The sequence below is a fragment of the Alligator mississippiensis genome, chromosome 13 (assembly GCF_030867095.1).
Source record: "Alligator mississippiensis isolate rAllMis1 chromosome 13, rAllMis1, whole genome shotgun sequence".
NCBI classification, from domain to species: domain Eukaryota; kingdom Metazoa; phylum Chordata; order Crocodylia; family Alligatoridae; genus Alligator; species Alligator mississippiensis.
The window spans coordinates 36,715,827-36,730,368 of NC_081836.1; positions in this window are offsets into that span (position 1 = coordinate 36,715,827).

The following is a 14,542-nucleotide window of genomic DNA, read 5'->3' on the forward strand; positions in this document are numbered from 1 at the left end:
CTTTATGGGGCTGCAGTATGGCTATTTCACTCTTTCACTCGCTAAGGCAGGGATGGGCAAAATATGGCCTGTTTCCAGATCTGGCCTGCCAAGGATTTAATCTGGCCTGTGGTGAGTCCCTTGCCCCTCTTGGGGGGGGGGGGGGGGAGGGGGCACCCTGGGCTATGGTGTGTATAGCTGGTCCTGTGGCCTCTGGGCTGGGGTGGCATGGTGACTAGACTCTGCTTCCTGGTAGCTCCAGTGGTGGTGGCTCTTTCTGGCTGCTGTTGCTAGTGTGGTTACTGCTGCAGGACACAGCCTCACTGCCCGGGCACCCTGGCCCATCTGCCCTGAATCCACTGCCAGGGGTGCTGGTCGGAGCAGGTGGGTGGGGTCTCCATGAAGGCTGGCCCAGGACCCATGGGGGCAGGGTATGCTCGGCTAGGCAGATGGAATGGGGCTGTGGGTGGGCAGGGAGTGGTATCTGGAAGCAGGAGAGGCAGGCAAGGCTGGGGCCGGGCTTGCAGGGTGTTGACAGTGTGGGGCCAGGGCCAGTGGCAAAGCTACCATCTGCTGCTTTCAAGTCCCTTTGATGGGCGCCCATTCTGTGAGTACGGGCATGCCAGGACCTGATTGTGGCTGTACCCCAGGCCTCGGCCCTGTGCTGTCACCACCCTGTAGTCCTAGCCCTGGCCCCAGCCCTACCCCCACCCCTGGCCACCCGTCCTGCTCCCAGACACTGCTCCCTACCTATCCACAGCCTCATCCCATCTGCCTGGCTGAGTGCACCCTGCCTGCACAGATTCAGGGCCAGTCTCCATGGAGACCCCAGGGTGATTACCAGGTGGTGATAGAGTGGAGCTGGACCCTGGGACAAAGCCACATAGAGCGTTTTGGTGAGCTGTTGCAGATGAGGGGGGAAGGGGGTGCTGACCTGGTTTGCAACAGCTCGCCAAAATGCCCTAAGTGGCCCTCTAGCCCAAAGAATTGCCCATTCCTGTACTGAAGGGAGAGTATACTAAGACAAGAAACTGTGTGCAGGAGGTGGGGGGAGGCAGAGGAGGGGAAACAGGGAGCTAGTGGAAAGCCAGAGGGAAATTTGCACAAGAGCACTGATCCTGGGAGCCAAAGAGGGGATCAGGAGGAGCTGACTGATTAGTGGAGAGACTTAGAGTAGACAAGCAGTGAGGAAAAGATTGGGACAGAGTAGGGAGAAGAAAGGCAGTGAATGATGAGTGGTGCTGCAAGTACAGCAAAATTAGATGCTCAAAGTGCCAGGCCAGGGAATGCTAGAATTAGAGAGGCCCTACTACAAATGGAGACCACATTGTGTCAGACACTGTATGGATGTATAGTATGAGGAAGTCTTAATATAGCCTTTAATTTTAAAAGACCGGTGATAAAGGGCAGAAGGGAAAGCCAGTGACACGACTTTCTCAAGATTAGTGGGAATTACGGCAGAGGTCTTCTGATCCCCAAGCCAGTGCTCTATCCACTGGACTGCCCTGTCTCACTTGAGGCTGCTGAAAACTGGCATATAAATGTAAAGATCTGTTACTTTATTCCCTTTGCCTATTTTGCTTTCAAGAACAGCGCACAAGAACTGATCTGTACTCTGATCTATGAAATTGCCCTGCACACTTTACAACTGTACCAGCATTTCTACTTACAAGCCCTGGTGCATTGTCTATTTTAATTAAATTAAAGACTTGCTTCACATAGATGAAATATATATTTATTCTTGGTCTAAAGCAAAGTATTTTTTTATCCAAACTGTCCACCACATACCAGTCAGTCGCCATCTATATTTTTTGTAAGTTATTTAATAAATCTAATTTGAAAGCTAGTGAAGGGCATTTCTGTTTTTTTAACTTATTTAATATTCCCAAAGTGTTTGGTCAATAATACTTTGTAGGACAACCACAAAATACAGTTCTGCACAAAAGAAATCAATTAAAATCAATTCATATAATTTACTTACAAATAAAATACTGCCATTCTCTGCCCATTTTCTTTGTCAGGCATGCCATTTTCTTAAAATGTAAACATCAGCAGAAGCATTTTCTTATCCTGTTACTGAGGCCCCAAATAAACCTATTAATATAGTATTTCCAGTCCAGGAAGTGACTTAAGAAAAATGTCAAACTAAGGGTGAACAATTGAAATACTAAAGCCCATTTCAAGTATTAAAAAAAAAAAAGTTCCTTCTTTCCTCCATTATGAATTGACTAAAAAATAATGAGATACTGTCTTTTGGTTTCTGAGCCTTTGGGTTACTATCAAGCTAAGTTTTAAAATTTTTCTTTGTGAGCAGGATGGCTAGAAACTTACTTTTATAATAAAAGAGGAGACTGTCACCTAATCACTTGGCTCCAGTAACTGGGGCTATAGGAAAAACATCAAATCTTGTGTGATCCATGATAAAATTGCAAGAGTTGGCAACGCTGAAACACTGGTGAAAAAAGGTGTCCATTCTCAGAGTTTGCAAAGCATTACGTTTTCCCTCATGTGTCTGAAAAGTTTGAGTCTGCAACCTGTGTAAATGCAGACTTAGTATTAATCATCAGAAACTTCTGATACACAGTAAAATGTAGGTTTTGCTAACTGGTAATGCTTTGCAATACATATGTCCCAGTGAGTCCCATATGCCAAGTAAACATATTCAGTATCAGGACATTACAGGAGAGGTAATGTTTAAAAACCAACATCTGTGCACAGCTTGGAATGTTTCATTAGTAGAAGAAAGCCTGAGAATGATGACCCTTTAAGATACCAGAACCCAAGTGGTCAGTTGCAAATATGGCTTTGTAGGGATTAGCATCTAAAGGAAAACTGGGGCTAAGGGCCTGGCTGTATATTTATTACATTTAGTTGGCTTGGAATTGCATGCTAGATTCGTATTGTTTATGGCTTATCACTAAGTCATCAAGTTAGTAAGCATGGTACCAGTTTCAGAGGAGACACTTCTCCATGTGGGTTTAAAACTGCAGTATCATGTTTTATCTCCCATCTTCTCACCGCAGATTTCTTTTTCTTGTGAACAGCAGTGGCTTTTTTTGTACTCAAAAGTCTATTTGGTATAACCATAAGGATGGCCAAGAATAATTATACATAAAAGCTATGAAAGCTTCTGGTGAGTGGTCCCAGTCTTAGAGTGATCTTGTGGGCAACCTCTTGTTTCTGTGTACAGGTTGCCCTCACTGTATGCAGTACGTATGTTCCCGGAAAACTGCAAAACTCAAATTTGCATAAAGGGAACTCAGTGTATAAGGTAACAAATAGAGATACGTTCCCATGGCAGTCAGGGAGGGAGTGGGGCTGGGGATAGGGAAGGGGTAGGGGGAGGGGCCTGGCTCAGCCCAGCGGGTGCAGGCAGGCGGTGTTGGCTGCTTCTGGGGCTGCAGCCAGGAGCAAAGTGGAGGGAACTGTCAGTGGGTGCAGGGTGTGTGTGTGGGGGGTGGCTCTTGCTGCTACATGCACCCCAGGAGGGCTGTGGGCTGGGGGGCTGTGCTGGGCTCCTCCCAGGGAAGGATATGCCCCCGGATCTGTGCATAGGAAAAGGGCAGGCTGCTGCTGGAGGTGGTGGTGGCACTGGGCTCTTCCTGGTTGGGGGCTAGGCTGCACTGCACTCGGGGCAGGCAGTGGTGGCACTGACAGGGGGGCTGCAGCCACCTCAAAATTTGCTGTAACCCCCTCAACCTGCCCTCCCAGCACTGCTGCCTATTCCTCATCTGTGAAATGGGGATAAATAGCACTGCCCTACCTCAACAGACTGTTCTGAGGATAAAGACATAAAGGATGGGAAGGTGCTTAAGTACTGTAGCAAGGTGGGCTGTGTTTGTTCACAAAGAAAAATATAAGATGTGTTGCAACACAAGCCTCCTCTCTAGTCCGTGCATCTCATCCCTGCTTTGGGTGACAACTGGTGAATATTACATTTCCAAATGTTGTTATTTGCAAACTTTTGTTTACCCAGCTGTAACATCAAACTGATTGGACATCTGCTTTAAGTAGTATTGGGCTTATATCACTCTGTTGCAACCTTCTTATCTAAAGTATGAATTGTTTATAATATCCTTTCCTCATCCTGGACCCCTCTTCATATATCCTTGCCTACTATCCCAACAGTCATTTTTTCTTGACTTAATATGACTAGTCTGACATGCTCCCAAAGACAGCTTTTCTCCTTGACCACCTCTTGCAGATTGTACAGGGATTATGATTGTACTTTACATGATTCAACTGTTTGGGATGAAATTTTCCATGATTGGCATCCAACTCTAGCTAATTTCTGTTTGTCCATCTGTTTTAAAATTTTAGCTAAAATGACCCAGCCATTTTCCAGGAATGAGATGATGGAAGATGATGTTGTTTTGCTCCAGTTAAAGAAATATTTCTTTGAAAAGTTCTTATAACCCCCTAAGTTTCCAAGCAGTGACCTGAAAAGTGGTAGGGGATATATCTTCTGGTAGCCCTGATGGAAATCCACCAAAACTAGACCAAGACTTTGAAAAATTGCAGTTCTCACATGGTCAGTAGGAATTTCTTAGGAGTTAAATTTCCCAGGTTTCATTTGTCCTGAACATGGTGCAGGCTAGCATGAGCAGCACTTTTCTGAAACAGCAGCTTTGGGTTACTGAGGAATCCAAGTCTGGGCTCCTGACCTGGAGTAGAGAGCCGGCTTCTCCTGTACTTTCCAGGCTTTCTCCTGGGCTACAGCAGTGCATAGGAAGTAGTGGGGAGAAGCAAACACAAAAATAGTCCAGTAAACCAGGCTGAGGATCCAGTCCTGTGTGGAAGGCCATGATACACATGCAGTCTCACTGAGTATATAGTATTCAGGAACCCTGGTTTCTACTTCTTGCTCTGTTCTGTCTGCAGAAAGCCAGTTTCTGTTTTGGGCTGTGTAGTTCTCTGTCAGGCCTGTATTAAGGAGTGCTCATTAGAAACTAGACTAAACATAGTAAAGAAAAGTGATGAGCTATGTTTTGCTTTCACTTGCATCCTCTGAAGCCTAGTTGACTTAATTTGGCTCATAGTTACTAAACTTTCCAGGGAAACTTTGAAGTGAAAAGACTTGGTTTCTCACTTCTTTACTGGTACCACTGCAGTTTTTTTTTCTCATTTATAAATTATGTACCAATTGCCCTCTTGAAGTTGTCTGGTTTTAGAATGTTATGCTCTCTAAAGGTTTTTTTTTTTCCTTGTGGTTTGCTTTAGGTCACTTTGTATGGTACATAACTGACTGCTATTTATAGAGATTTGATTTATTACCTTATTCCCCAAAATCTGTTCTGGCTATTTATAGATTTTCTTTCTTTCATTCTTTCTTTCTTGCTTGCTTTCTTAGAACCACAATTCTTCACAAAGTAGTCCAGCATGGTTTTGAAAAAGAGAAATTCCTTCTATGCTTAGCATCAGCCTCATTCATAAACTGAAAAACAAAACAAAAAAAAGTAAAAGTCTGTAGTAGGCATATCTTTCTTATGCAACTTTCTCTTCATGTTCTTTCAAATAACCTCAGAAGAATATTTGAATCATTCTGATTTAGCCTTAAAAATACAGTTCTCCAAATTTTGAAATCCACATCACTTGAGGCTTCAGATCCATTCAAGTTTTAAAAATGGCCGCTGGTTCAGGTGGAAAAGACTTTCAGAAAGACTTTCCCACTGGTTTTCTGTTCGTTTCCATGTCTCTTTGTGGACTGAAGCATAATAGTGCAGCCCTGTGTCCTGGGCAGCAGCAGCACCTGGAGCAGCACCAGCAGCTTTGCCAATAGCTGTTTTTATACTCTATCCCCCATTGACACCTACTGCTGCTGCCCACATTGATGGGTGTCTGCTAATTCTCTCACTGATAAGAGGCAACGGAGTCCTCCTATGGTGTGGTATATGACTGGATACCTCTGAAGCAGGCTACACTTTTAAATCCCTTCTTTAGACTGTAGTTGAGAAAATAGCTCTAGGGTTCCGTGTTTCTCAGACCAGTTTTCCACTGATGAGATTTCATGGACTTCAGAGAAACTACTCTTGATTCATGCTGGTACCAAGATCTTTTGTATTTATCTCTTACAGGCACTGCTGATGCATAACCTTTCAGTTTGACATCTTCCCCAAAGTGTGTACAGGCTGCTTTCTTTGATCCGCCTGTCTTAGTGTTAGGGAAACAGAGTTGGTGTGGTCTGATGAAGAGGGTGCTTGACAAAGCCATAGATGAACTGGATTCTGTTCTTGGCCTTGATACTGACCTTGAGCAGGATTTTTCACTCATCTGTGCCTCTTTCCCTTCCTCTCTTTTGTGTATTCAGTTGTGTGTTCAGGACAATCCTGCTGTTTTTGTGTGCTTGACATCTGTTTTAGTGAGGGCCTGATGTTGGTTGGGACCTCTAGCTACTACTGTAATGCAAAATATGTTGTATGATATAAACAATGCCTAGGCAGAGTTCTGGGATCTCTGGGATTTTACATTTCACTGGCTACCCTAATGCTAGCCTCCCCTCTCTGTGTGTGTTTGGAAAAGTGTGTTTTTCTACGAGAGGAAAAAAGGCCATAGAATCTCTAAGACCCAACCACCAAATAGTAATAAAACCAGCAGATAAAGGAGGAGCCATAGTCATCCTAAACCATGAAAACTACATAAAGGAAGCCAACAGAAAACTCTCTGACACCACCTACTACAAAGAACTACAAGAAGATCCTACTCCCCTTTTCACCATGGAACTCAACAATGCCATCAAATCATTTCCATCAGGACTACAAGAAAAACTACAGACCTTGATCTACTCCCCTACTACCTAACCTGGGGACTTTTTACATGCTCTATAAAATCCACAAACAAGGGAACCCTGGCAGACCTATCATATCCAACCATGGGACCCTAATTGAGGAAATATCAGGTTTCATTGAATCAATCCTAAAACCGCTTGTCACCCATAGAGCAAGTTTTGTCCAAGACACTACAGACTTTCTACGGAAACTTAAAAACGTAGAGTGCCTTTCTAGCAACACCCTCCTAGCCACCATGGATGTTACCAGACTATATACCAACATCCCACACCAGGATGGCATCCAAGCCTGCCTTACATATCTGCAGGAACAAGATTACAACTCGGAATACAGACCGAAAGATATTACTGACCTTCTACACTTCATTCTTACACACAACAATATCACTTTTAATAACCAACACTTCCTCCAGACGATGGGAACAGCTATGGGCACCAAAATAGCCCCACAGTATGCCAAACTTTTTATAAGCCACCTGGAAGAAGACTTCCTCAAGAACTGCACCATCAAACCCTTGCTATACTTAAGGTATATTGATGACATCTTCATCATTTGGACTGAAAACCTGCAATCTCTGAGTTCCATCACAAATTCAAAAATCACTATCCCTCCATCTGATTTTTCTCTAGAATACTTCAGCACCAACATCTCCTTTTTAGATACGATGTTCAGTATCTAGAATGATAAAATACAGACCACGTTATACAAGAACTCACAGACCAACATACATATCTGCACAGAACCAGCAATCACCCTAAACACACCAAAAAAGCTGTTATACACAGCCAAGCCCTCAGATACCACCAAATTTGCACTGAGGAGAACACCCAGGATTATCACCTCACCCATCTTGAGGCTTTCACTCAACAAGGACACTCCTCCAGAGAGAGAGATTGCATATTTGAAAGAGCCACCTGGATACCATGTAAAGAACTGCTGCAGTACAGAAGAAACCCCCCCACAAATTGCACACCGCTGGTTATGACACATCACTCCTCCCTTAAACCCGTACGGAAAATCCTCAAACAATTGCAACACATATTAGACAGAGACACTATTCTTAAAGAGATCTTCCCAGAGCCACCCATCCTAGCCTTCAAACAAGCACCAAACCTTGCTAACCAGAAGCAAACTTCCCAGAACACACCAAAAGGATCCAGACCATGCCATGACAAGAAATGCAAAACCTGCCAACACGTCTCCACCACCCCCACTATTACTACACCCCACCACAGAGCCATCAGCATTCCCAGATCTTACAGCTGCACCTCCAGAAATGTAATATATCTCATCCAATGCACCAAATGCCCTGATGGAAAATACGTAGGAGAGACCAAACAACAACTGCGCACCAGAATGAACGCACACCGGAAATCTATTAAAGACAGGAATGCCCAATTACCGGTGGGGGCACATTTCTCACAAGAAAACCACTCTCTCTCCAATCTCTTGGTCCTGATCCTCAAAGGAAACTTACACAACAGTTCCCAGAGATGAGCCTATGAACTCCACTTCATCAACCTCCTGGATACTAGAGATCATGGACTAAATATAAACATTGGATTTATGACACATTATAACCTGCCTGACAACTGACTCTCCAGGTATCTCTCCACTATTCATCCCCCTTTTCTCCCCCACACCCAGGCTGTCTCTCACCCATTGACTCCTCAATCTACATTTACATTTACACTGACTACCTGTCTTGTATGCATACCAGCCCAGCCTCTGGCTTCTTTACTTTTCATTCCATCCAGGAAGAGCACACACCAACTGCAGAAACTTCCTTAGCCTGACGAAGAGTTTTTGAACCCAAAAGCTTGCTTAAACATTTTTTTTCCAACTATTTAAGTTGGTCTAATAAAAGATATCAGATTCACCCAAAGAACCTTGTCTGTTTGGAGAAGTAACACACATAAATAGGGTGCTTTCTCTGTGAATTATCCTGCATATAGTCTTCTTTCTCTCTTGCCTAACAAAAGGAGCTGTCTCTTAGCACTGTTATTGTATTGTGGGCAGTTGCTCATGTAGTTGCATCTAACAGAGCAAACAGTCCACTGAGCACAGAACTTCTTTTCCAAGGGAATTGTTGCTTGGCTTCTAATGAAATGGATGCCTTTTAGAGCCATAATGTCAGGTTATTCAGCATTGTCATATGGGTATTCTGTGCTGTTTTCCTTTTGTTACAACATCAACATTTCATTAAGCTGAATGTTTATTATGCAGTTTCAATTATCTGAGCCATGCCTCTACAGACACTCTAGCACCTCTGTGGTAAAGCTCTAAATACTTAATTTAAGCATCTAGCTATTTTATGTGGTAGAAAAGAAATCTCGTAATTCTTCAAGAAACAGGCAGGAGAATAGTCACAAGAAAAATGTTGAAAAAAGGATATTCAAGACAAGACACGGTGAGCTGACTAACAGAGGCACACTGATTTACCCCATCTTTTTATCAAATGGCAAGATTAGAGATTGGGGTGAAATTAATGGCAAAAACAACATCCTAAATGAGTAAATTGGCCAGATGACTGACTAAATACCTCTGGGTAAACTAACCTGTTTGGTATGTAGAAAAAGTATAGTATGGGTTTTTCTGTGATTTAAAAATCATTGGCTGAGGGAGAACCACTTGGATTCTTATTAATATTCAGCTCCACAACCTCATCCTGTAGGAGAGCACTGCAGCAACTAGAGGAAAGAAGCAAGAAACAAAGGCATTTACCTGCAACTATGTTGGCTACAAAGGACCAACTCTCAGGATCATCATAAATTCTAATTTATTATACAGGTTGTGAAGTTTTAATAAGATCATAAATGCAAACCTTGACTTATGAGGGGTACTGGCCACCTTAACACACACACACACACACACACACAGTTGCTCCAATAGTAGCGTATAACTGATGTTAGTTTATACTTATCAGGGGAACTGGAGTCTGCTGTCAATGGTCAGCTTCCTCCAGGGTGATATCTTCTCCAGAAGGGGGGGTTGCCTGCTTGTCCTTCTGTCTCAGTAGGTGGGGTGCTAGATGAGGGTGTGCTGTTTAGGGTCACACTTCACTGCCTTTTATCCCTTCTCTGGCACACTTCTCTGTTCCCCCAGCATCATCTTGGCTGCCCAATCAGGAGATTGCTGCCCCACGGGAGTCTTGAGTAGTGCACGACAGCTATTTGTCACAGTCACTGGGGGTTCCACCCAATGGTGCAGTTTTGGGAGTCCATCCATGACTTGATTGATTCAATGGCTGTATCCTTGCAGGTTTCAGGTGGCTTGATTAGCTTAAAATGGCTTGTTGAGTAGAGTTTTTTAATGGTAAGTTCCTCTGGGTAGGCTATTGTCAATTAACAGCCAGAGGCTCTTGCTTTGTCATTCAATTATCTACTGATTTATACATACTTACATTCACTCAGGGGGACCAGCCCAATACAACAATACAATTCCAGTGATTACAATTCCAATGTATTCTTATAATAATAATTTTAGTAATACAAGGTATGACTTACTCTAAAGAATACATTCATTAAAAGATATGAAGTATAAAATACAGAATGCCAGGGCAAAGATGAGACAGATGAAATATAAAATGCAGTGTGAGGTAGTGAGGATCAAAGGCCACTGGGGACAGTAAGTGAGTTAGGTTAGATGCAGTCATGTAGACTGATTTAGCATAAAACTTTAGACAGATATGAGAAGTGTGCTTTGGGAAATAGGTCTTAATCAAAGGGAGAATGTTTTCACCAGGATATATTTACAGTCATGTTTTCAATGAACCTTGGCTTTTCTTGTCTCTTACAGGCTTTGCTTTGAAGTGGCTATTTTAGTTATTTTGTTTTCTTTAGTGGCACTTGGCTCAATTGATATGTAGAGGTAGTTTGTAGTTTTCTCCTACAGAAAGTCACTTCAGCTTTCTGGCTTGCTCCAAGCCTTGCCATACCCATGCAATGAGTGCACTGGGTCTCTGCAAGAAAGGGCTTCTTGTTACAACTCTTTGCAGCTCTGTAGCTCTACTGCAGCAGCTGCACTCTTCTTGGATGAAGTGCACCCTGGGAAGGCATCCACTGCTTAAGAGATCATGGCAGCTGGAAAAAGGTGTAAGTTGGTGGCATAAGCGTTACTTTTCTATACAAGAGTGGTGTGACCTTGTCAGCAAATAAAGAGTTCTACTACCACAAAGGAACTTTGTGTGTGAATGTGCTCAGAAGTTTTGCTGGTGGAATCTGATTTGTGCAGCCTAATTTTGCAGTGTAGAGTAGGTCTGGGAGACGGAGCGAGAGGTCCATTTTGCATGGAATTGTTGGCTACTTCCACCTAAAACTAGTTTGCTCTTGGTTGTCAGTGTGCGGGCTGGGAGTGATCCGGGCCCTTCTTTGCGCCGCGCGGGCTGTGGCCAGCAGCCTGGGCACGCTGGGTCGGAGAAAACGGGTGGCACGCTAGAATTAGGCACGGACTCGTAATGGTTCATTCAAGATTGTTTACTTACACCAAAGATGGTTGCGGTGTAGGCTGGACAGTTTCCCAGGCACAGCTCCGCTTAAATCCTCATTTGAGGACTCAGACAATATTCGGATCTCTCCCACGGAGTTGTCGAGGCTCCGTGGATCCTTTTGTGTGCAGGGAGAGGGATACGTCGAGGATTGCGAACGGCGACGGGGAGAGGCTAGAGGCTGATCAGACCTCTGTTGCCTGCTTGAAATGCGCTGGGTCTGATAGGCTCCGCAGCGCTTAGAGATCTTCACACAGTGTGAAGTCTCCTCCTCCTGGTGTTCGTGGAGTCCTCCAACTTGGGCGGAAACCACTCAAGCTTTTTATGCGGCTAGCAAGCCAATCACTAGCCACCACGTATGCATATTTTAAAACTAGCCAATAATGGGGCTCGAATTATAATACAAATGGCGGGAACTCTTTGCACCGTGCATCTCTGTGCTGCAAAGAAGAAATGCACCCTGCAAAGAAAGCTACAAATTGGCGGGAAAATAATTCAGTGGTGCCAAAGCGCACACAAAACAAAAATCACACCCTTGGGTTGTGACATCCCCCCTTGCTGAAGGCACAGCTGAATTATGCTGCATGCTTTTCATTCGAGTGATCCAGAGCTTTATCACGAGTTGTCAAACGAACAGACAAACAAACAAACATAAAATTCCCCAACATAAAATTCGCTCTCCTGGGATTGAGTTGCACAATAACCAACTCAAATACACATAATTAGATTCATAACAAAAACTGCACAATCAGGGCTTCAGTGGGCATCATGGCGAAGTCGTACGTTAGGCCCTCACTTCTTCCGATGATGTTATCGTTCTCAGGGCCTCTCTTCACCACGCATTCTGAATTCCGGATCTGTAAACAAACAAACAAAAAAAAATAGGTTAACCTATCTCAACATATTTACAAAGTTTCCATGGAACTTTACTATAATACAAGTGTTCACCACCCTAAACTACCCTCTTTTGTACACTCAACTAGATGAAATTGTCGAGGAGCCGTCGTCTAGCTATTCTAGATAACGGAAACCTAACTCATAGGCCAGTTGCCATTGGCCTGCGTCCCCTAAAATCTGAAGTTGCCGCTTATTGAGTCCAGAACGCTGTAGGAGAAATGCAAACATGTATCGCTCTTCTGATGTTCTCTGTGGGAATGATGGAAGATCGGATTCATGATGTCGTGTGCCTTGAATCTCGGTTGGGTGTCGACGGTCCTGATCAATAGATAATCTTGGCTCCATCAGGATATGCAGTCGTGACAAATGACGAAGGAGATTACACACGGGTTGGTTCACCATTGGGTTGAGCAGAATCCGGAGGATGACGATGTTCTTTTGCCCATAAACCTCAAGACAACTATCTAGGCTGTGAACGGTTACTGGAACGGTTCCAGGGTCTCGTAGGTGACGGTGAGGCCATGGTCTTATTTGCTGGAGTGATGTCAGTCCCAGCGCACATGCTCTGGGGTTCCAGGCACAGTATGAAACTCCGATGATTGCTAGCATGAGATGCTCTGCGCCGGTATGTTCTGGCCGTCCTTCTTGCCATACGTGGGCCTTCTGACCGATCAGTCCTGCAACAAGCGCTGGCAGTGGAATAGGCCAGTGTACGTTGAGTGCTATCATGTCGATGTCAGTTACCTGTCCTCTACTCCACGAAGCTTGTCTGACTAAGAAGCTTGCTTCTTCCTGGTTCAGCAGGTTGGATCCAAGTTCCACGACTAAACGTCCCAACCATACAGCTAGAGTCTCTTCAGGCTGGATTCTTGATTCTCTACACAAATCCTGTAGTTCAGTTCTGGTGCGAGCATAGTAGGCAGTAGTAACTTGATCAGTTGTTGTTGTAGGCTGAACTGCCGCTGTGGGAGTCACTGTTGCTGTTTCTGCTTCAGGCAGGAGGGGCGGATGCACTCCTCCGCTTGACTCTCTCTTTCGTCAGCAGGAAGGCATGGTTGGTAGAGGCGTCGCCGCGTCGCTAGGCGGGGTTGCCGGAGACAATGCTGTGTCGATGGGCGGAGTCGCTGATTGAACTCTCGCGGGTTCCTCCGAAGCTCCACCCTTCTTTTCTGGTTCTTCCACGCGGTCTCCCTCTTGCTCGGCGCCATCTTGTGCTGGCGTTTCAGGATCCCTTCTCTCAGCCGCTTCTTTGACCGCCTGAACAGCCATACGCAGCTGGGCCTTCAAACTTAAATTCTTGTTCATTAAATCAGCAATTGTACGGAATGTTGCAGTTAATTCTCCCCCCTTGTCGTACCACGGGGCCACCCTCTCATCTGCGGCATGTTCCTCCGTCTCCAGATCTTTGCGGAGCTCGGATGGAAGCTCGCGACCCCTTAATCTAGACGCCATGAGGGGAGGGAACCGGTCGATCGGCACAAGCTCTTCACTTTCCCAAGCATATCGTAGGCATCGGGCACACTCCTGTGTGAGGGTCGGGTTCACTGAGCCCGCCGGGTTAACTCTGGCGAGGGACACAGTATCGAGGGGCCTGAACAGGACCCGTTCGTCACTCATTATACACCCAAACGCCGCAGGGAGCAAATACACTTCTCTCTCTCTTGGGGCTTCATCTTCAGAGGCTCCCTCTTCTCCCTTCAGCGAAAGGCGTCCGCTGACAAATCTCTCACCCGTTCCGCCCACCTGGTGGTAAGCGATATGCGCCTCCAGCTCTTCAAAACTTTTCACTTGGTGTTTTTCACCGCGCCAAGGGCAATTCTTAACTAATTCTAGCTCTAGCGTGTTTTCTCCTGATCCCATCCTTGTCGCCATGTGCGGGCTGGGAGCAATCCGGGCCCTTTTTCGCGCCGCGCGGGCTGTGGCCAGCAGCCCGGGCATGCTGGGTTGGAGAAAACAGGCGGCACGCTAGAATTAGGCACGGACTCATAATGGTTGATTCAAGATTGTTTACTTACACCAAAGATGGTCGCGGTGTAGGCTGGACAGTTTCCCAGGCACAGCTCCGCTTAAATCCTCGTTTGAGGACTCAGACAATATTCGGATCTCTCCCACGGAGTTGTCGAGGCTCCGTGGATCCTTTTGTGCGCAGGGAGAGGGATACGTCGAGGATTGAGAACGGCAACGGGGAGAGGCTAGAGGCTGATCAGAACTCTGTTGCCTGCTTGAAATGCGCTGGGTCTGATAGGCTCCGCAGCGCTTAGAGATCTTCACACAGCGTGAAGTCTCCTCCTCCTGGTGTTTGTGGAGTCCTCCAACTTGGGCGGAAACCACTCAAGCTTTTTATACGGCTAGCAAGCCAATCACTAGCCGCCACGTGTGAATAATTTCACTCAAG